General features: G+C 30.7%; 1 long non-coding RNA gene across 1 annotated transcript; it reads left to right on the forward strand.

Annotated features, from left to right (window-relative positions):
• The first annotated feature begins 610 nt into the window (after positions 1–610).
• LOC127721745 (uncharacterized) lies at positions 611–3,576 on the forward strand. The gene is made up of 3 exons (XR_007991423.1): positions 611–820; positions 2,476–2,585; positions 3,457–3,576. It is a non-coding gene; the product is annotated as an uncharacterized LOC127721745 (long non-coding RNA).
• Positions 3,577–24,642: the final 21,066 nt, after the last annotated feature.

Below are 24,642 nucleotides of genomic sequence, written 5' to 3' on the forward strand. Positions count from 1 at the left end.
AAAAAAAATGTTTATTTTATTGTTTTTGAAATGTTTTATTTCTAACATTTAAGTGAAATGTTTTTACAACATTAACAAAATATTATTTGCTAATATCTTTTTATTCATGTTCTCAAACATTGTTCTAAAATATCCCGTAGATATTTTATAATATAAAAAAATAATATTTTCGTCAATTGGTATTTTATATTTTAACAACATTTAAAGTAAATATTTTCCAAATATCCAAAAAACATGTGAAAAATGTCAGCTAAATGTTTTCTATAAAATATTCTGACATACACATTTACTTAATAGTCTTACTGATATTTTATTCAACATTTTACGGATATAAAAATAACATTTCATTCAAACTTTATTCAAAACCCCACAAACAACGTTTTGTGGAAATAGCTCGTTTTTTTCAGGATAAGATATAGTACTACATTTCATCAATATCATGACAAGCAAGATACTATGGTTGAAATCCTTAATTGATATCTTGAAGATCCTTAATTGAAGTCAGATTTATTCCTTCTTATATTAAAACTCAAAAGAGTCAACATTAAATTAAGCAATAATGTATTTAATAAACAATCACCTTTCTTTAATGTTTATTCATTTCGTTCGTGTATATTTTATAAATTAAGAAATGAAAACTGTAACTGTACTAAGTTCAATTTTCGTATCGTTTATATGCCTTACGGAAAACCGACCTTTTCCGGAATCGACTTTTGTTTTATCACCGGAAATGATTTTGAAATTTGAATTTCGAAACGAAGACAGGATATCAACAAAGAGAGCCAAGAAAATTGTTTGTTACGCGATATATACTCACTTGGTAAGAATGGTTAATATGTTAAGATGAAACTTGTGCATTCATTGTGTGTGTTCAATCATAATCGGAACCAAATTACATATGTTTCTGGAGGTGCGGATCAAGGTTTTGAAAAAAGGGGGCCCCTGCCCAAGGCAAGCAAACGTTTGGAGTGATACTTGTAAATAGTCTATACATTTATCTTACAAGTAGCTCCATAAGGGGGTCGGGCCCCTAAATCCGCCACTGTTCAAGCATCTACGTACACCAATTATGAATTTGTTCATTGATATAAAAAAATTATAAGGATATGTGGCTTGTGTGTTTGATTGCCAATGGCAATACACCTTATCACTATTTGTCCGCCATTACTGGCCATGGACATCACAAAAGTTCCCGTAAAATGTTGTCATCATATTAGAATATATTTGACACAATTGAAAGTAATACACCTTATTCAGTGTTATTGCTATTTGTCCGCCATTACTGGACATCACACAACTGTCACAAGTTCCCTTAAAATTTTGATGTCATCATAAAAAAAATCTGATGCCACAATGGAAAAGTGATTGTTGTTTGACGTCAAAAGTTCAAGCAGGATAGATTCTCGGGTCAAGCGGGAATAGCGATAAGGTGTATTATTGTATGACGTTCGGTCTGAGGACACAGTTATCGTCCTTATATTTTCGTTGTCTACAAATATAGTCCCTAGTGTGGACAGTGTATAACTTGCAATTTTTTTTCATACACTTTCCAAATTTATTTCTTTATATTTTATGCATGAAATATTAAGTAAAGGGATGAAATTACATGTTAAAAAAAGTTTGGGTGCTGAATCTTTATGTTAAGTAGTGATTTGGTCCAGTTCAAAAAGGTCAAAAACTAGTATGTCTGAAGCTGTCAAAACTGAATTTTAGACCCCCTTAACATAGAATTGTCAATATTTTGAGTTAGAGCTGGTAGAAGTTTCTATAATTTTGATATTATTTGTACCAATAGTAGTACACTACACTGTAAAAATCTTTTTGAGATAGAGCAGGTGCGATTTTTTTTAATTTGAATTTATTGTCTAAAAGAAATGCACTACGAAATAACTGTGTTCTCGGGCCGTATGCTGACGTAAAAAGTTCAAGCGGGACAGATTTCCAAATACTGATATAGCGATAAGGTGTATGAGACAGCTATCCACCAGAATTTAAATGACTTGGATAAAAGAAATTATAGGTCACTGTACTGCTTTCAAAACTGAGAAAACCAATGCCATATAGTCCACTTTGAAGCCTTGACAAACAAATGTTAATTTTTTCTCAACACAATTGAAACAAAACAACTAACTGCCTACATTAAATACACATTATGAAAAAGAAATTTGACAGACTTAAACTAACAACAACTATTGCAATAAGCATGACTCAATACCTTGTTTCCGAGGCACACAAACAAGTTACAATAACACTAATATAAGCACCATTTGAATATGGAGATTTTTTTTCTAGTAAAATTAATGTATGTATGTATTTGCAAAACAGTAAACTAAATTTCCCTTAACAGCTTAATGAACATTACAAAGACTATGTAAGACTTCAGTACAAGCAAGATAATATAAACTGTTGCTTAAAATTATATTTATTGCTTCATACACATAATGTACATACAATGTATCTTTTATTTTTTAACAGGAGCTAAAAGAAAAGCCACAAAGGACAAGTTCAATATGCAGGTTTACAATTTGGAAGTGGCACAGGTTCTTTGGAATGTCTACAGCCTTTCAGGAGAATTTTTTTTTGAAGTAAGATTTTTATACAGAATTACTGTTATTCCATATTTAATTCAAATATTTAGCATAAACAATGCATTACATTCAAGATTAAGGGCATACAATACAGAAAAGATATCTGGATATTTGAATAAATTATTATTTTTGTGACAAAATAGAAACAAGTTGTTTATTTAAATCAATCTTTTAGTCCAACAGTGTGCTTTCATAAACAACATATTTGCTTTCCTTTGAAGTATTTCAAATACTTATAAACAACTCATTTAATGACATCTGTGTGTTTCTCGGAAGTTAAGTTATATTATTATCATCATTGCGAAACCAATGCTTAACACTTCGATAAGTTATTATGTGCCTATAGTATACTTCTAGGACTGTATCATATGCCCTTAGATACAAATGACAAGTTATAAACTATGTCACTCTACAGAGTTTAACACTTAAAAAGGACAATAAGATGTTTAATGACATTATGTAGCAGGGCTTTTAAAGGCCCCTACATGATACAATGCATTTAATGAAAACTAAAAAAAAAAACAAGAAAAACAACAGCCTGATTTATACAAAACAATAAAAGAAAAAAAATATGATAGACAACAATCAATGAGTATAATGAAATAAGACTCTTGACTGGACACATATCTAGTCTAAATTTTTTTTTTTTTTTTTTTTAATAACTAAAGTTCAGCGTGGCATATTCATGATATTGTTCTCTCTTAACACGGTCAGCCATTTATCGTCCCCTTCCGACAGACTATCATCGTTATTTGTTTCAAAACTTTAAAGGGGAGGGGATGTATATCCTTCAGGCAACGTGAATCGTTCTATAATAAAGGAATGTGCAAGAAGTTTATATATGAATGTAAGATTAATTTTTTTTCAGAAGCATGGCACAGCAAGAAAAAGATATAAGACACTACAAGACATTCCAAGTGATTATGAATAAGACAATTGATTGACTTTTTCAATGTATTCTTAAATAAATCAAATAGTTGATGTAAAATGGTGTTTTGTTCTCATCTCTTCAGCCAATTATCAATGATTATTGACTTAAGATGTAACCCTATTAGAAGTGTAGCGTTTTAGTTTAGAAAGAGAAGTTGTATTGAAAAATCTGAATTTGGGACACAAGTTTTTAGTCAATGTAACTTGAACTTAAAATGTGTATAATGTTTGCATAATGTCCAATGGCATATATGTCATGCATGTTCAGGTTGACATATACATGATGTGTATAAGATAGGTAATAAAAGTTGAGAGTGAAAAACTAAACATTATACCATTGTGGTTGGAATGTGGGCTTTCTTGCAATGTCTGTCGTCTGTCCACCTATATTTGTCGGATTTTGTCCAACAAATATTTTCATCACTGTTTTTCCCAAAACTGCTGATAAAGATGAGTTCATATCAAATGAGCTGCTTGATAGTGATGAACTGTGATGTGTGAACATTTTTATATCTGGCACCTGTTTCCTGTTTGCTTATACATTGTATTTCATAATGTTGAATGTTCTCAAATTTTTCATTACTTAAATTAGTAATGCTGATGAACAGAATGACTTCATATTTGGTACATTTGTAAGTGGCTTGACCATGATGAGTTGTGTCTGCCATTTTGGATGTGTCAAAATTTGTAGATACTTCTTGTTTTTAGAGACTTTGAATTGTGAATTTCATATGCTTAGCAAAACAACTGATTTATTCTTGTTTGTATATAGAATTAATCACTGTGTATAAATTAATTTAACTAATGATTTGTTATTTAAAAAAGCTGGAAACTCAATCAAAAGTACAGAAATTTTTATATTGATATGATCTAGATATCCACCGAAAACATCTTCTTAAAACATTTTGAAAACATTTTTAAGCCACAGTCTCACTTGCAAGAAAACATCCAAAAAACATTTTTATAACATTATTTGATGTTCATGATGTTTTTCAAACGTTCAGAAAATATTTCTAGAAAATATTTTTTAAAAGATTATCAAAATGTTTTATACGCCATTGTTTTTCACATTATCATGATATTTCTTTACAACATTTTAATTATATTATGCAAATATTTTAGAAAATATATTAGAAAACGTTTTAGGGATATATATTCTACCATACATTTAATGTTTTTCTCACGTTTTTTTGTGATATTTTCATGACATTGGACACAACATTTTAAAAACATTTTAAAGATGTTTTTGTGTTTGCTGGGGTGTTAGCAATTATTTGAAATTTTAGAATAGATACTTTCAAATCTTTTGAGCTCGTTTTATTTGAAGATGCATCGTCCAAGCTATCTTTGTTTAAAGACGTATTGTCCGCCACTTTTTTGTTTGTATCATCCGGAGTTTCTTTGTTTAGAGATTTATCTTCCGAAAATGAAATACATTTTTTTAATAATTCATTGTACGGATCATAAAAATCTTTGTAGAATATTCTGATGTATGAAAACACAGTTATAACTAGTGTCCAAAATTTGAAAGATATCTTATAAGTTGGAATTATAATAAAGACATTGAAGATTACAAATCGAAGCAAAATTGATAATGCTGACATAAACATGTATCTGCATACCATTATAGCGGAAAGAGTGTTAAAGACACACAAATAAAGCACTGCAAACTTTCTGGCAACATGCTTTGAAGCGCAAGTTATAAATAATATCGGAGCGAAAAGAAAATATATAACCGGAAATGCACACATGCAAATATTTAATACCAGACTAATTAAAGTCATTATCAAAAGACCAATAAATTTCCAGAAACGCTTACATGGGTTTCCTTTTATATGTTTTCGTAGAGGTTTCAGCAGTGAGACGTAAAATGCGCAGGTAAAAAGCAACCCTACTCTGATAAGTATAGAAAGTACAAACAATGTATACCCATACGATTCATACCTGATAGGGTCTTGTTTTTTGTTACCATTTTGTAACAGCTTGTCTATATCAACGTATTTCATTTTTGACTTTGACCATAAAGAAAAAATGAAATATAAATTCTTGATTTTTCTCAAAATTCGTATTTGGATACTAATACAGACTGAAAAAAAACCAAGAATAATAAAATATATAAACAAATACGCTCCTATTGAATTGTTCATATACGAAATTGTAAAATCAGACGGCAAATATATGTGCTCATATTTTTTCCAATCCTTATTAAAGGTTGTGCTTAGCTGTCTGTATAAAATGTTGATAATTGAGGATATAAGTACAAAAATCGTTATCACTTTATTTTCCTGCGAAAAAGCAATACTACCAAAAAGTGCTAACCTTGAATGTATAAAGCTTTTTTTATTTTCGTTCGAAATAAGTGTAATACCTAGTTGTTTATTTAAGTTCAAAAGAAGTCTAGAAACACTATAAGGTGTGTCAAATGAGTTGTAATTTTCAAGTCGACTTTCAATGTTTTTAATTGAAATTTTTTCAGGAAAAAAGTATAACAAGACTGGAGAATAAATGAAAATGCTTATCAAAAAGATAATAATTAGGTAATTTATGAATGACTTTTCGATGTATGAATCACAGCCGTTCAATTGTGCTCTACACGAAGGTTTAAAACATTCCATTCCATAACCGACGCAGTATGATGTTAAATTAAAAAGCGTAACTTTCCATTCTTGATTTTCGAAATATCGATGACACAGCTGCCAGTCTGATTCATTTTGAACAAATGTATCATGAATGAGGTAAAAAAGCGATTGTGTATCATTTTGATAATCAAAGGTACATCCTGCAGGGAAGATGTCAATATATATTGTAAGATCCTCGGTGTAAACTCCTTTAAGAAGGTCGAAGGAAATCGCATGAATATCTTCAGTATATGATAATAAAAATGACATTTCGTTTTTTGTCCAAACCCATCTAAATAGACCACTCTCCTGTTTTATATTATAGTTACTGTTATTAGCATATAGTTTGTCATCTGAAATAAGTACGTCGATATATATCATTTTTATTCCAGAAGTTAATAAAGTGTTAAACTCAATTTTCTTCTCAGAACTGTTAGTTACCGTGAAAACACATTTGTCGGTAGACATGCTTTTACCAAACAGTACTAGGAGATTTAAGCAGATGAATTCAAAGAAATCGTTGTTCATTTTCTGAAACAATAAGAAAGTATAGCGAAGTTTATAATTTGATATAAATAATTTTTCTTACTTTGGGAGAATAATGATTAACCGGACGTCATGGCCTATATAAAGACTTATGTGAATATTTTAGTTAAAATATTGAAAAAAGAATTAATGGTACTAATTTCACTACCGTCAGAGACACATGTCTCGAATTACCTTCAGCTCATCGGGTAATATTAAGGACTCTTTTTGTATATTTTCAAGATCTATTTCAAGATCATTGTTGCTACATTTTGACTCTTATTCCCAAATCATGTGACATATTTTCTTTCCTTTTACAGGTTCGTAGTCAGCATGTTGACAGCTGCACTTTGTGGATGTTATTGTGTATTTGACTTGAACGTTATTTGGTCTAGATAAGCATAGTGCAGTTGGTGCGCACATAAAACTATATGAACCCAACAACATTTTATCGCTTCAGCAAATTAGGCTATATGGAATATTTGTTGTTGATTTTTGTTTGTTTATGTTGGATGCCTTCTTATCCACGGAGTCGGTTGTTAGTGGTTTATGTAGCTTGTTGATCTGTCTGGTCAATATCTTTGGTCATTCCTGGTATTTTTATGGGTTCGTTCTCGACCAAATTAAGTAGTGTAGTTAACATTAATAAAACATGATTATTCGATAACAATAGAAAAACACTTACCTTAAATGTGTAATAGTAATATATACTTTTAACGTACGGTTCCTTCTGTACTGCAGACAAACTTCAAACTTTATTTTGATTAGGTCACCTTGTACAAGATTGGTTGTATTATTCGCTGTACAAAGATGTTATTATGTTAGACGGATCTATTTTGTTGAATTTTATTCAATAACTTTAAACATAACGTATTATGAGTTCAAGTATATTATATAATATTGAAATAACATCACGTGGTTATTTCAGTGAAAGCGTATGTTTTAAAAAATTGTAATTGAAATGTAACCAGGCGTCTTTTTTACTTGAACCATGTCTTTGCTTTCTTGTATTAATTTCAATAAAAAGTTGATAATTTTAATAAAAATCTTTGCAAATATTCAACATAACATATTTGTCTATTCAGTATCAATGTAAAAATTAAGAACATCATGTTTAATACACCAATGCAAATTGTATACAAGTATGTTCAAACTGTTCAGCACATGTTGGTAAACAACGTCAAAACAATGGATATCCAACCAATGACGTAACGTTATCATTATTTTGGTTTGCAAATAATGAAATTACCCATAACACTCAAGAGTTTGAAACAGCGGATTGAGTAAACAGAATGACGAGAAGGTTCAATTGGTGCGCCTTCTTTAACACGTAAAAACTTTACTATAATAATAAGTATATTAATATGCAATAAATTAAGGTACAGCTGAAATAAAAATATCACCCGATCGTAGAGATTATGAATACTTTAAAAATAAATGTGACGGATAAAATAATACAAACGATAGTTATATTTGCTACAAAGTAAAGACTCACTTACAAATGGATAATTGACAGTGAGTATTTTTATGTATAAAGAGTAGAATGTTTATAATAAACCTAATTATTCGCTGGAAAAATTAAAAATAACAATATTTTAGTAAATAACATCTCTTTTCAAAAATCAAAACTTTGTGGAAATATAGGTATAAAAAAGCAGCATTTGAAAATTATGAATTTAAATCGGGAAAATCTTTTGGATTTTAATATGGTAGATATGAATATTAATATGCATAAAAAAAGTCATTAGAATGGTTTTTGATTGAGATTAAAGGAATTTATGGGGTAATCGTTTTAATGCAAATTAAAGAGGCTATTAGTATTATAGTTAACATTTCAGTGTAGTGAACATTTTTAATATTGCAGCAAATCGCTATCAAGATATTCGTGGGACGTTTTAGTTCTTATCATTTCCTTTTAATAATCATTTTGTAATTTTAAGAGCATCCATATCTTAAATTAATATACACTTTAGTATATATTACATCAGTCGTATTTGGCACAACTTTGGTTTTCAATGTTCTTCATTTGCGTATCAGATTTGACCCTCCAACTGTTTTGATTGAAGAGCCACTAATTAGTCTATTGTAGACGAAACAATCGTATGAACTACCAAAATATAAATGGATCGATGCCAGTGCTGGTTTATAATTACATCAAGTGTTTTCCCCTTCGCACTTGCGGAGTGCGAATGCAAGATTCCCACCATAAGGGTTAGGTTAAGCTCATTGCATTCGGAAAACTTGTCGGAGACAACAGTAAGGGAAGTTGTACCTTGAGAATTAAAGGTAGATGATCGGTCGTTTCATACGCTGTAAAATAGGAAAATAATTATTATCTGGCAATCATGGAAAAAAAGGGAAAAGGTTTAAGTAATAACACTATTTCAATCAATTATAATACACCAGCTGTGCTTTTCCACAATTTAAATATATGGAATCAAAAACAAAAGACTTTCAGAATAGTCAAACCTGTATAAGGAATCATAGGTATGCATGAGAAAGATACATTCCATAATTCACAATGATTTCCAAACTTTTATAAAATCAACTTTCAATACAAATATAGCCGTATTCGTATGCTTGTACCTTACACCATGTTCTGCATGCAAGTGTCTTCAAGTGAACTGAATATAGAATTATATGATAGCTCTTTATTTTTTATAAATCGTTTGTACTATGGACTCCCCCTTTTTGAATTTGCCTTGGGGTCGGTATTTTTGTTATATTTTTTTAAAGATTCAATTCGTTATCATTAATTTGAGATAGCGCTTTCCCAAATGTTGAAATTTGTTAAAACGGAATAATCAAGAAATCAATAATAACGGATGGTGACACAGAAATAATTAAAATGTCGTTAGAAATTGGAGCAGACTGTAACAAAACCGGTATGTATGGACATGCACTTGATATGATGGCCTGTGCAAACGGTCATATAGAAATAGTAAAGATGTTGTTAGACGTTGGAATATACTGTAATAATTCTGACAAATGGGGTCGGCCACCTTTAATGAATGCTTGTTATCATACAGAAATAGTTAAGATTTTGCTAGACAGAGGAGTAGACTGTAATACATGTGACAGTGATGATAGGCTATGATGAAGGGTTGTGAACATGGTTATACAGAAATAGTAAGGCTATTGTTAAACAAGGGAGCAAACTGTCACACATGTGACAGCAATAATAAGTTCCCTGTCATGAAGGCATGTGAACATGGTCATATAGAAATAGTAAAGTTGTTGTTAAATAGAGGAGTAGACTGTAATAAATATGACAATAATGATCTGTCACCTTTGATGAAAGCTTATGAACATGGTCATACAGAAATAGCAAAGATGTTGGTAGACAGGGGGTAGATTATAGTTAGTTTGATACGTGCGGTCGATTTCTGTAATGAAGCATTTTCATTATGGTCATACAGCAATATTTAAGATGTTCTAAGAAATAGGAACAGAATATAAAAAAGAGACGAAAGATACCAGAGGGACATTCAAACTAATAATTCGAAAATAAACTGACAACGTCATGGCTAAAAATGAACACGATCAACAGACAAACAATAGAACACAAAACACAATATAGAAAACTAAAGACTGAGCAACACGAAACCCACCAAAAACTTTGGCCGATCTCAACTGCTCCGGAAGGGTAAGCAACTCCTGCTCCACATGTGGCAACCGTCATGTGACAGTTATGACCAGTAACCTTTAAGGAAACAGTTAAGTTGTTATTAGATACGAGTGTAGATTTTGATATTGGTAACTAGGGGGTGAGTCAGCTTTTTATATAAAACACAACAATGAAAACTAAAGACTGGACACCATGAACCCCACTAAAAACTGGGAGAGTATCTAAGATGCTTCGGAAGGGTAAACAGATCCGGCTGCACGTTGTGGCACCCGTCTTGTTATTCATCATGTTCATGAAAGTACAAACCTGGTGCTAATACATTAGGATATGATAATATAGTTACTATGTTTAATCAGCATTCAGATATAGAAAAAAGGGTCTAATTAAATTCTCATTAATTTTTTAAAACCATATTATTTAAGTGATAACAATGTGTTGTAAATTTGAAATGATTATTATTGCATCACACAACAATGTATAACAACACACTGTTATAACTTGCATAACGAGAAAAACTACTACTTTGATCAGATTAAATACCATTTTGTTACCATTGTTTAGCCTAATTAATATATTTTTTTTTGTAATAATCTCTTGGCAAACATACATTTATGAATATTATGTACTTAGTTATGTAGTAAGGTTTTTGTTTTCTTTTTTTGATGAATCTGGTACATAGGTACATTTATTGCTTTGTATTATCTTGATTTTGTCGATAATCAATTTGTCCCACTGATTCTGATGTCAGAGGCACTAAAGTATCAAACTTTTAGTTTATGCATAAAATGGCAGTCTATATATTTTAATCCAGAAAGTCTCTTATTAATTCAAGACTACAAACAGGTTTGATCTGATATAGTATTTGTTGTATTTATAATTCAGAACATTGTATTTGTCGTTATATCCCTTTGTTTGTAAATAATATTTTTTCATTATATAATAAGTTTTTCATTACAATTTGTTTCATTTTTTTAAAGCATTTGGAATATATCATTTAAAATAGAGAATGGAAATGGGGAATGTGTCAAAGAGACAACAACCCGACCAAGAGAAGAAAACAGCCGAAGGCCACCAATGGGTCTTCAACACAGCGAGAAAATCCCGAATCCGAAGGCGGGCTTCAGCTGGTCCCTAAACAAAAAATGTGTACCAGTTCAGTGAAAATGGTCATCATAACAAACTCCAAAACGTATAATGAAATAAAATTAAAAATCATACAAGACTAACAAAGACTAGCATTTATATGTTTTATGGTTTCTGGTGAGTTCATACATAAGGTACAGTTATTGCTTTGTATTATTTTATTTTTGATGAGAAATCAATTTGTCAAATATATTCTGAGAAAGATCCTTTTTTTGTATTGTAGTAATAAGCGTTTAATCAATTGATACAATGGCTGTTATTTTATAGTGTGTCATTCTATGTTGTTATGTTACACTACTGTTTCAGGTTAAGGTGAAGGTTGGCGCCTGTTAAAACGTTTAAACCCGCTGCATTTGTTTTCACCTGTCCTAAGTCAAGAGCCTGCTGTTCAGTGATTGTTGTTTGTTGATGTGTATCATACGTATTTCTCGTTTCTCGTTTTTTTATATAGATTAGACCGTTGTTTTTCCTGTTTGAGTTGTTTTACACAAGTCATTTTGGGGTCCTTTATAGCTTGCTCTTTGGTGTGAGCCAAGGCTCCATGTTGAAGGCCGTACTTCGACCTATAATTGTTTACTTTTACACATTGTGATTTGGATGGAGAGTTGTCTCATTGGCACATATTCTTATTTCTGCGTATACATTTTAATCCAGATGATGTTATTTTCTATTCAAAATTAAAAACCATTTTCCCTCTGGTATTTGTTGTATTTATCATTTAGAACGATGTACGTATCTTTAGATCAAATTTATTTCTTGGTTTTCAAAAACACTTTAACAGTAATTGGTATACAACATCGTGTTAAATTATTTAATGCTTAGGAATGCAAATATGCTGGAACCCCACTCTTATTCCTAAACATTGTGTCTTAGTTATATTTCTTTTTCTCAATCTGTTCCATTTTTGTATATTTAAATTCGTTTTGAGACTAGACCATTTAGCATTATACTCTAAAATGCGAAGGTATGTATGTAAAGATTCTGGTAAACCATCTAAAAAGTGTGGTGTCATCAGTTTATTACAATACCAAAAACACTGAGTATGCAACATATTGGTAAACAATCTAAGAAGATTGATTTCATCAGTTTATATCAAAATAAAAAACGTCTGCAATGGTTATACCTTTAATACTGTCGTTTTTCAATAATATATCGACAATTTTGGCAGTAATCCAACAAACATACGGAGATAAGACAGTTCCTTGTCTGCAACGTATTGATGCTTGATATAAAGTATATTTTGGTCTTAAGTGTTACTGTCTTATATAAAGATGCATTCAGAAGTGCATTATATTATAACGCCAATCCACCTGTAACATATTTACGATTTTTTGTGGTACAAGTTTGTGATTAACAAACAATTAGGATTTTGCAAGGTTTTCTTGTTAACCGGACAGGTTTATCAAGGTGGTACATAACACTACAGGGAGACAACTCTGTAAAAATTAGCTGAACGTTTTAATCACGTTCTATTGTTAAGGAAATATTAAGCTTCTCAATGATCAAAATTAGTGATTGTCAAACTACTATATATCCAATGAAATTTTCCGAAAAGTGTTTGGTTCAAGTTTTTTGAATTTTTAATATTTTTGTCAAATGGTCAAAATAAATATTGTGTCAAAATTTTATGAAAATTAAACGAGCCAAATTAATTTTAGTCGAGGTGTTTGGTACCACCTTAACATGATTCAGCATAGGAGAAGAAGTGGGAAAGGATACAACAATGCGATACCGGATAAACAGTCGCACATCAGAGTTCACGTTTTTGATAAAGCATCTTTTTTTATTTATCGTCATTGCTCCATCGCGAAAAGTATATTTCTGAAATAGTAAGGGAAAAAAGGAGAATATAATTCATTTTTTTTTAATAATAATTCAAATCAAAACAACACTTTATCAATTTTATGCGTCTGAAGTGCTTTTCTGGATTTACCTTCATAGAACCGAAACATCTGAAGAGCTGTATGACCAAAAGGATATTCAAATAAAAGAAAAATATATCTAATATCATTTTGCCTTAAGGAGTTGAAACCTCAGTTTCTTAATAATTTCTAAATTTACAAAAAAACAATTTAAGAAAAGTTTGTTATAAATCATATATACATTTGAATACATTCCCAGAGTCTATGTCATATTTCTAGGTCTAAATTGCATCTATCAGTAGTACATTCCACGAATTAGCTGAATGAAAATAACACTTTTAAGATTTAGAGTGTTTTTCAAATCATAATCTTTGAAAGCATATAAAGAATATATCAGTACCTCAACACGTGAAAGGCTATTTGATCAAATGCAACATAGATATAGACAAATTTGTATAATGTAAACTTTGCCTGTGGAGTTTATGCAAAAAGACTCCATTCAGTTGGCTGACCGTTATTTGTGTCACAGACGACCACCGATATGTTTCAATTGTCGTATACACAGTTTCATGCCCGATTCCTCGACTAGGTCATAATCGAATGAAACTCGTCACAAAATGTTAATTTCCCACTAGCAACACGATGGGTCCCACTAGTGGAGTAACGTCTGCATACCCTTCTGGAGAAAGTGAGATAATCAAATGTTTTGATTGGGTTCGTGTTGCTTATTAAAATAAGGAGATATGGTATGATTGCCAATGAGACAACTATCTACCAAAGTTCAAATGAAGTGTACGTTAGCAAAAATAGGTAACCGTAAGGCCTTCAAAAATGATATACATTCATACCGTATAGTAGGGTATAAGAGGCCCGGACATGAAAAATATGAAACAATTCAATTGAGATAACAAACGGTCTCATTTCAAACAAAACAATTTACGAAAAACAAATATGACAGACATGAACAAACGACAATCACTGAAGTACGGCTCCTGACTTGGGGTAGGTACATACAGAATGTTGCGAAGTTAAATATGTTTGAAGGCGCCAACCCGACCCAGGAGCCGTACTTCAGTGATTGTCGTTGGTTCATGTCTGTCATATTTGTTTGGTCTGGGACAGTTATGTAACAGTACAACACATTAACAAGCTATAAAAATCAGTTGAAAAGGACTAAACTCATCAGATCGATACAACGCAGAAAATCATCTAACAAATTCACAGACCGGACGTGGCAAGGAATTTATGCATCCCTCACAACTAAAAAAAAAACAGAATATAGATCTGAGAGTACTCACAGTTACTGACAGCTAGTACAAAGCCAATAACAACTGATAAAAAAATCATGTATTTAAGACTTAAATATCAATCAGTACACATCCAACATCCAATGGATTTTGTATAAAAGACGTCATTAACAGTCAGAGAAAAACATGACATTGTGCACTGCCAAAATATAGGGATCGACAGATTGTAGAATCGTGAATGTGCATATGTTTATAACAATAATATTTAGTATAGTTTTAATTTACTGATAATTAAATTAATATTTATACCAGTAAAAACAAAATTCAAAGATATAATTACAGTGTTGTAGTGTTAACCTTTAGAATGTTTTTTTTTAAATTATCGTATCTAAATTTCCGTGCTAAAAACTTAAAGAACCTAGTAAGGTTTTAGTCTGTGTTTTCTGTGTAAGTCTTTCGCATTTTGCCATGACGTTGTCAGTTTATCTCTACTTACAAGTTTTTGAGTTTTTTTCTTACTCTCTTTTTAAGACTATATGTACCTCAGCATCTTTCCATTATCGGTCTTTGGTTCTTTTGTGTTATTTAACGTAAAATAAGAAACATAGACCCCCTTTTGGAATCTATTCTTATCTCATTCAATCTATATTGGCAGGTATGAGAAAGTTCAGATAAAAGACTAATTTTTAGTTCACTTGTTGAATTTGTCAGTTAGAAATTAATTACCATTCGATATTACTTTAATGATGGGATATGAAAATTAACCTGAATTAACCATGGTTTCAAGCATTACCAAAAAAAAAGATCAAACCAATCATAGTGTTTACTTGATCTTCTTTGAACCGCTAATGTCAATATAAAATGTTCAACAGGTGGTTGTTATTATAAGAACATTCTTCATCATGATCAGTGTATTTGCGATTTATTATTGTCATGAACTTTTTATAGATGAATGAATGACTTGCATACCAAATTTGATTTATGTATTAGAATTCCCCTATTAACAAATATTTAATGAAGAGATTGTTTAAACTTTAATAGGTTATTTATAACGAAGCATTTCAAAGATTTATTCATTTCATATTCAATATGTTTGATAAATGGTTTAACTTTAACAAAATGCATTACATGTTGCATCCAAATACAATATGTTTGATCAATGATAATCTTCCAATTATGCTTCACTATCCTACTTCAAATCCCATTCCGTAAGCAGACCAACCCTTACAGAAATCTGTAGACATATCCAGTCTGCTCTGCAGAAAGATCTGTTATAATTGGAACACCTGAGATCACCCCGGTTTCTTGTGGGGTTCGTGTTACTCAGTTTTTAATTTTCTATGTTGTTTGTCTTTTTGCCTTTTTTCTAATTTTGTCATGGCGCTGTCATTTTTTTTTACTTATGAGTTTGAATACCGCTTTGCTATCTCTCGCCTCTCTTTTTATGTCAATATAGTTTTTCACAAATTTCACTATGTATTCGATTTAGGAATATTTAAATTACATCAGAAAATTCTACGACAGACAAGAAAGATATCAACAAGCATTCTGCATCATCGTATATCAAAACTAGCGTTGTCTACTTTTGATATCCATTCCATATGAAAATGTTAGTTTTCCTACCGCAGGTCGGTGGTTCCTTCCGGGCACTCCGGCTTCCTCCAACAATAAAAACACATATCAATCAATCAATCGTATGAAAATATTAAGTTTCATAGAAAAAAAAACTTTTGCACGGAAACGCATGAAAGGTTAAATTTAAGAAAAATATAAACAAGTAACCGTGCATGTACAAAATTAGGGATTTGGCGATGTTTAACGGAAAAAACATTATTGGATGTGCTATAGTAATGATAGTAATATAGATCTATTATTTTTACAAGTAAGTCATGTAACAACTCTTTTTCCGTGTTCAAGAAGACGGATTAACAATTTATTGCAGGGAAAATCCGGAATGTACCTATTCTTCAGTAGCAAGATATGTTAATGAATAGTTATTACTGCGATAACTGTACACTAGGATATATAATATAGCTGTAGTTTTACCGCAAATATACCGGTTTCTTCCTCCTATTCCTACATTATGAAACTGTATATTCCTTATATTCCTACGAACGAATATATGTATTTGAAATGTCAAAAGTGGTGAGGTAATGAACGTCTATTTAAGAAATGATAAATCCGGACATTTTGAAACCGTTATATTTAATTATATTCAACAACTTTGTTATTTTTTATGGTGATAAATTTAGTGTTAAACTTAAATTCTATTTCGTCTTAAAGTTTTGTTTTTAACCGACCCTCGTTATCAATTTCCAGATTTGAGTCAAGATATGAAGCAGACTTAACTGTATCTACTGTATCTTTAATTTCAAGTTCGATGGGATAGATGCGTTCAACATTGTCACAAAAACTTATTAAGTGAGAGGACATCATCTATAGAGCGGAAAGTGAAGTTAAACGGATAATGCTAGCTTCTTTTCATTTTTCTTAAAGAAGTTCCTTCTTCAAACAAAACTTTACGACAAAAGAGATAATTTCAGCTTTCCAATCGTGATTTTTTTCTATTTTGATGTAGCAACATTCCCGCTGTACCTTCATTTAGAGTATATATCTCCCAGTTGATACGATAATTCATGGCTTGCGTTTCCTATCATGATTTCCTTGATTTCATATTTTTAGGGAGTTCTACATAAATCATGTATGTAACAAGATTATTTAGAACATCATTTTTTTATAATAAGAAGAAGACATGACAAAGTCCGATGTTTTTCTCGACCAAATGTGACCTGATTTTATTCTAGAGAAATCACTGCGACACAGAGATTGAATCAACCGTTTGTGTTTGTTACCTTGATTTGTAACTTTCAAATCGGTTTACGAGATTTGAATATCGGCAAACTACTGTCGCCTTAATTTATTACTTCAGACAGGCAGGAAAAGAATTTGCTATACATCTTTTGTATAGTTTACAGCACATGAAAAAGCCTCGAAAGGAACGAAAATATAATCACATAGCACAGTGATATGGAACTTATAATATTATAATTTCAAGAAATTCGTCTTTATAGCAAAAGTCTGCTTACAAAACATTTTTTGGAAAAAAAGAAGAAAAAATGGGTAACAATATGCAATTACTGAGTTTTGTCATGCTTAAAGCAGAAACTACTTATCAAATCTTTTTCATAAGGTTTTTATACATTGCAATTGATGTGAATGGTAAGAGAATGATTAACCGAATGTCCAATGTTATGTTAACTTATTTACTTGTGTTGAGTCAAGAAAAAAACTAGTAACATTATTTAAAACAACATTATGCTTCATTGGTAAGTATCAACATATTTAACGTGTGGGTGAATATACTCATTGAGAGACTACTATTATAGATGAGTAGACTATAATTAGTACAGAAAAATACATATACACGTCTATATATAAATTAAATTTTGATTAGTCTAAATTTTATACTCACCAAAATAAATCAAATAGCTTATATCCGTCATAAAAAATTTAAATGTTATATCACACATATCAAATTAAAATATCCGTACATGCACATTATTTCTGAGATGCACTGTGTCGGAAATTAATTAGAACATGCAACAAGTCAAATACGGAGTTGATTTCGGAAAATTAACAAATTTAAAACGAAATGTATGTGTATTCATATTAGTTTATTGAGTATAATTATGTACTTTAATTACATAGATTGTAAATAAAAATGTATTAGTATCTACACTAACGTAATGAAAAGGGTTATATAATACTAAATAGTTCTTCCCTGAATGATTTGGAAAATTAACCCATGGAATACTAAGTTAAAAGCTGAAAAATTGTAACAGCAAATGTTCAATAAAGAATCTGTTACGTTAAAAAAAGACAATGTAGCCTGAAAGAAAATGTTTTTTAATGTAACGGTTATCGCTTGATTGCAAAGGTGGTTAATTAAATTTATTATTACTGGTGACGGGAAAATTCCGGATAGCAATGCTTTTGCGTCAATCGTTACAGCATTTTTGACGGACATACAAATGTGACAAGGATAACTTATAAAAGTGAAAAGAGCAATATTTAAAGTCAAACGATAATTTATAAGTATATATTACTGAGTTTAGTTTCGCCGTTAAAAATGGTCCTCAAGTTTGCATGCACTCACCTGGTAACTTTTAAAAAAAAGCTGATTTCGAACATACACAGTTAACTTGATTAAACGTAGCTTAAATTATCATGCATAACATATTATAAAAAACATGAGGTTCTTCTTACGTGTTTTCTTTAGATATTATAAAATTTGATCGGTTCTTATAATTTGGTTTATTCTATTGCTGTAATTTTTATTATTCGAAGAAATTACTTTATTCATATTGTACTCAAATATTCAATACAAACCTTTAAGTCGTATCTGGTATCCAACTTATGATTCATGTAATCTTTCTTTGATTATAAACATGTAAATTTTATAGTTTGTATTTATTCAGTGCAAGACTATCCGTTTCATTTAAAAAGTGTGACAGTCCCTGTTTTGAACGCTTTATTGGGGATACATAATCACTCTTTTTTACGGTTTTATTGTTTTCTGAAATTTTTTCCCTTAAATTCTGTATTTTCGCAATAATAGAACCCCTCTGCTCAGCCATAAATTGCTCTCTTTCTTCTTTACTTTTAATGATTAGTTTTGTGTGAATGTCAGATGACTGTTGGTCTTTTTCAGGGGAACCAGACAATTTTAGCAAATTTGATAAGTTTTCTAATAGCTCACAAAGTTCTAATGGCCTTCCTTGAATCGAAAGTTTGAATACGCCTTTGTCAGAGTGATTTTTTTTTAAATGAGACGCTGAAATTTTATTTGAACTTTCACAGATTCGATCTTCTTGGATTTTGCATTATTATTTAAATTATTAGCTATCTCTTGCTGACATTTCCATTCTCCACCGAACTTTTCCACATAGAGCTCCTTGAGATGAACATTTTGAGCTATTACTTGTCTAAATCGGACCTATGGTTCAAAAGTTACGAGTCTTCAAAATTTTCAATTCATGCCCCCTTTTTTACCCAAGATGGCCGCCATTTTATAGACCTTGAATTCCATTTTGGAAGGCTAATATTGACTAAGATTGACATATCTGAAACACCTATTGCTTGTTTCCTGACAGAATGTACCGTATTCTATCATAAAACAGTATAGAGAAGTCCATGTTTTGCTAAAAAAAAAAATGCCATACAAATTTTCGTACAGTGCTAGTCTCTGCCTTGCATTATAGGCTTCGGTAGCCATAGTGCTCCATCAATTCACGAAAAACATACTATGCATAACACATTCTAGATTGATTTTATAGTGTAACTCATTACAGATGGTATCATTATGAAAAATTGGGCAAGTACGGAGTAGCACTTAATTATAAGAGTACTCTCAGTTTGCACTCCCAGTCTGTCTGACATTAAAACAATGAATGGCACCAAAGTCTATATTACAACAAATAGTCATATAGTGTTAAATAGTGACACTTAAATGAACATATCTCATAAACTGTTAATAATTCATTCATGAAATTTTTCATGAGATTAAAACAGTTATCAAAGCATGTTGTGTTGTTTACTTTTTTCCTACAGTGCGTGACTGGCGCTCATTTTGATTAAAAATGGCCGCCAATTTCATAAGTTTTGTATGAAATTAACACATTTTTTTGTCCTACTTTCTTATTTCTCAGCTGATTTCAGCAATGTTTGTATCAAATTGCTTATCTTATCACAAGGTTTCAACATTATCAAATGTCTTATAAGTATATTTGGTTTTTTTTTTATGTAAAATCACGGCCATTTTGAATCAAGATGGCCGATATAAAGATAATTTTTCATTGAAAAAAAAACAAGTTTTTCTTCATTACTCACTCATTCCTGATCCAATTCGAACAATATTGGTATCAAAATGTCTGTCTCATTACCACATATCAGATTTTTGATACCAAGACATAAAGATCTCATAAGAGAGTCTTTAAGAAACAAACAGGCCACCATTTTCATGAATTTTTGCCAAAAAAAACACACCTACCCTCATTTCTGGTTCATTTTTTATTATTATTTAAACCAATTTCAGAAATCTAGGTATAAAGAAGCCTGTCCTAATACCACACATTATGATTATATTTGGGGTACCATTATATGAAGATCTCATAGGACAGCCCTAAAGAAACAAAAATGGCCACCATTTTCATGAATTTTAGGCGAAAAACACGATTACATTCATTTCTGGCTTATTTTAAAAACAATTTCAACAAGCTTAGTATCGAAATGTTTGTCTTGTCTTAAAACATGGATTTCAATTTTGACCACAAAAGTACTTAGATAAAAAAAGACAGTCATTTGAAATCAAAATATAAATGTTCCACACAGCCTGTCCCAAATCAGGAACCTGTAATTCAGTGGTTGACTTTTGTTGCTGTATTACATATTTGTTTCGCCTTCATAATTTTGTGCATAAATTACTTAGTTTTCTCATTTGATAATGTTTTTCTTTGCTCATTGTTAAAGGCAATATGTGTCCCTATAGAAGTTAGTTTCTGTGACATTAGGTCTCTTGTGGAGAATTGTCTCATTGGCAGTAATACCACATCTTCTTTTTAATAAAGTTTTAGAATAAACCACAAACTGAAAATTTGTTTTAACAATTTAAAAATACTTTGCTTTATATATTTAATATTTTTTGTTAATGTTTTCTATTTCAGGAATGGCAAATGATCGACAATTACTGTGTTGTGGCACCATCTCAAATTCAGATTCAAAGATAAAGATATTTTCCACTAAAATTATGTCATCCTTATTTGGCCAATGAAAACCAATTTTTTTTTAATTTGTCGGATGCAGACATTTGACTTTCGCAAAACTATCATCTTTTATTTTCCCCACTTGACCAGGATACCAACTATCTGAATATGCAATTGCTACAACATCTCCTAATTTAAAGTTATACACTACTGACAAATCGGATACATCGTCGCTATCCGTTTCATTTTAAAAGTGTGACAGTCCCTGTTTTGAACGCTTTCTTGGGGGTACATAATCACTCTTTTTTACGGTTTTATTGTTTTCTGAAATTTTTCCCCTTAAATTCTGTATTTTCTCAATAATAGAACCCCTCTGCTCAGCCATAAATTGCTCTCTTTCTTCTTTACTTTTAATGATTAGTTTTGTATGAATGTCAGATGACTGTTGGTCTTTTTCAGGGGAACCAGACAATTTTAGCAAATTTGATAAGTTTTCTAATAGTTCACAAAGTTCTAATGGCCTTCCTTGAATCGAAAATTTGAATACGCCTTTGTCAGAGGGATTTTTTTTTTAAATGAGACGCTGAAATTTTATTTGAAATTTCACAGATTCGATCTTCTTGGATTTTGCAATATTATTTAAATTATCAGCTATATCTTGCTGACATTTTCATTCTCCACCAAACTTTTCCACATTCGCTCTAATTTTATTTAACTCGTCGATTTTATTTTGTTGTAGCCTAAGATTTTTCTCTTTACTTTTATTTAGTAACTCTATGTGTTTTTCTTTGATAACAATTTTCTGTTTTCTATAATTTTGTATCATTTTAGGAGCATTTTCCCGAGCTATTTTGAAAACTTCTTTCTTTTTATCAGGTTCTAAACTATCTAACCATTGTAAAGTTGTATTGTTCGAAAGTAAAATCATTCCTTCTATTGCTATTGTACTCGCGTTTGGTTTCTCCCTTTGTAAGCGATCTAAATTAGCGAAGTCACGCTCTGAAATTATGTTAGTTGTTGAAACATTGTTGTTCAAAATTTTGCGCGCTATCGACACTACATTTGCCACCGGGAAGGTTATCACCAAGCTGACGTTTTATTACAATTAGAAAGTTTGTACACAGAATTTGTAAAGCTTCAATTGTTAAGATATCAAGCTCGTTATCACAGTCTAAAAACAAGCTGTTGTAAACCTCGTCTTTAATCGTATAATCCGGATAAATGACTTTTCCACGAAGTAAATCAGATGAATCTTTAGAAAATTCATCTAGAAAATTGTAGAAATTAAGCCAAACATAATTCAAATCAAGAATATGCTTGGCCTCTTCGATCTGTCTCCATAAGGGACCGGTACATAATTTATCAATAATACCCAAACCACGACAACCTGCCAAGTACACATTATTGTTAACATAATGTGCTACGCATGATTCTTTATTTTTCATAAGTTCTTCTAATCTTTCTTTCATTTCTTCATTTTCATTTTCCAGAAAATAAACATGTTGCTTTAAATTAAGATTTTCTTCTAGCATTTTTTTCCCTTCATTATTTTGTTTAATATTTCTACTTATTACTGTATTTACCTGTTTGGTCTTGAGATTGTTAACTTTTTTGTTGTTATAATATTTTAACATAGCCGCTCTTTGTTTGCACTTTAGTCTTATTTTTCGCGTTAGTGCATGTAAATGCTGTTTCTGATCTTTGAGCTTTTTATTTTCTTCCATTAGTTTCCGTATTTTTTCATTTCTTCGTTTAATTCGCTTATTTACATTTCTCATTGACAAAGATCCCAATTTTTGTTGACACCTGTCTAGTTTTTGCGAAAGAGTTCTCTGTTCTTTATTTAGTTTATAGACCTGAAATTGGGCCTCATATTTCTCCTTTTTCAAATTAGTTATTTTATTCGCCTCATTTACAACTTTCCCTATGTTGTATTTTATTTTATTTACTTGTGCTTGTTTACAACATTCACGGCAGTGGAGTTCAATATTAGGGTCAACTTCTTTTGGTGCCAATGGTGGTTGATATTCACCATTTAAGAAATTGTCTCTTTCTTCCAATTTTATTTTGTTTTTTTTATTGAACATTCTGTAGTAGAGAATTAATAAGAAGTAGTGGATTCGTAAACGATAATCAACGAGCGACTTTAGTCGCAAGTTGATTATCGTTTCCGAATCCACTACTTCTTATCAATTCTCTAGCTTAACCCATTTCTATTAAAACGACTGCCTGTTTTACGTTTTGACAATGAATCAACGATATTTCATAAAAATAGTTTAGTATTTTGTCTTTTTTATTCTATAATAGCTGGAAATGATGATATCCACACGGTTCGCATCTATAATTAGACATTTGACAAGTTAACATAAGTTTAAGATAACTTAAATGGGGTGTTAGCTCCCCTTTTTAACACCAGATTTTAGTTTTGTATATACATATTTCATTTAATGTTTAATCATTACAAATTATTTATATTGAATAGATTTTGGTATATTTAATTTATTCAAAAAGACATATATTAATATACAGAATGTATTTATCTTGTTTTGAAAAGTTAAAAAAATTTAATTACCAAAATTTAGAACCTTCAAAATTTATATATATAATATTTAGCAACATGTTTTGGTTAATTGAATACTAAACACCGTTAAGCCGTTCTTAGTAAAAAAAATATTGATAAGGTAGATGCCATAAATCTGCAATTTCATAATGCTCAAATTCATGTTGCTTTCCTAAAGTATTAAAATTATGTGCTTACGATTTAAATTGAACAATTATATTCAAATCTGTTTAAGCTGTTTCCGTTTCATTAAGTTACGATTATTTTAACGTTATTACATTTGGCATATATCGTTCACCGGTAAATAAACTACTTTTATCTGAGGTACGCATTCTGAATCCCCATCAGAATTGCTCTTGCTACGGATGTACAATGAATAATTATCTTGATTTCATAAACTTACCATCAAGCTGTTCGTAGCTGTGATCGTCTAGTCGTTGGTAACGAATGTCATAACTGTGATATTAACAGTGCAAAGTTCGAACCTTGTATCCGGAATGAAATTTTTTCATTGTAATTTTTTTATCGATAAAAATAGTTTTAATCTTAGAGGTATTATATACTTCATTTTCATTTAAAGGCGATGATTTTGTTTCTGGTTTTACAGTCAAAGAAGTAGTTTAACGGTCGTAGCTTATATATCACACTTTACTCAAATTAGAGTCCGTTCAATGTTGACGTGATATAAATAAATTTGAAAAGAACATGAACAAATCCAGACATAGTATATATATTTTATTAGATAACAAAAGCGAATTATCTCTGAGATAGAAATACAGT

This window comes from Mytilus californianus, unplaced genomic scaffold (genome assembly GCF_021869535.1).
Source record: "Mytilus californianus isolate M0D057914Y unplaced genomic scaffold, xbMytCali1.0.p SCAF_12, whole genome shotgun sequence".
NCBI classification, from domain to species: domain Eukaryota; kingdom Metazoa; phylum Mollusca; class Bivalvia; order Mytilida; family Mytilidae; genus Mytilus; species Mytilus californianus.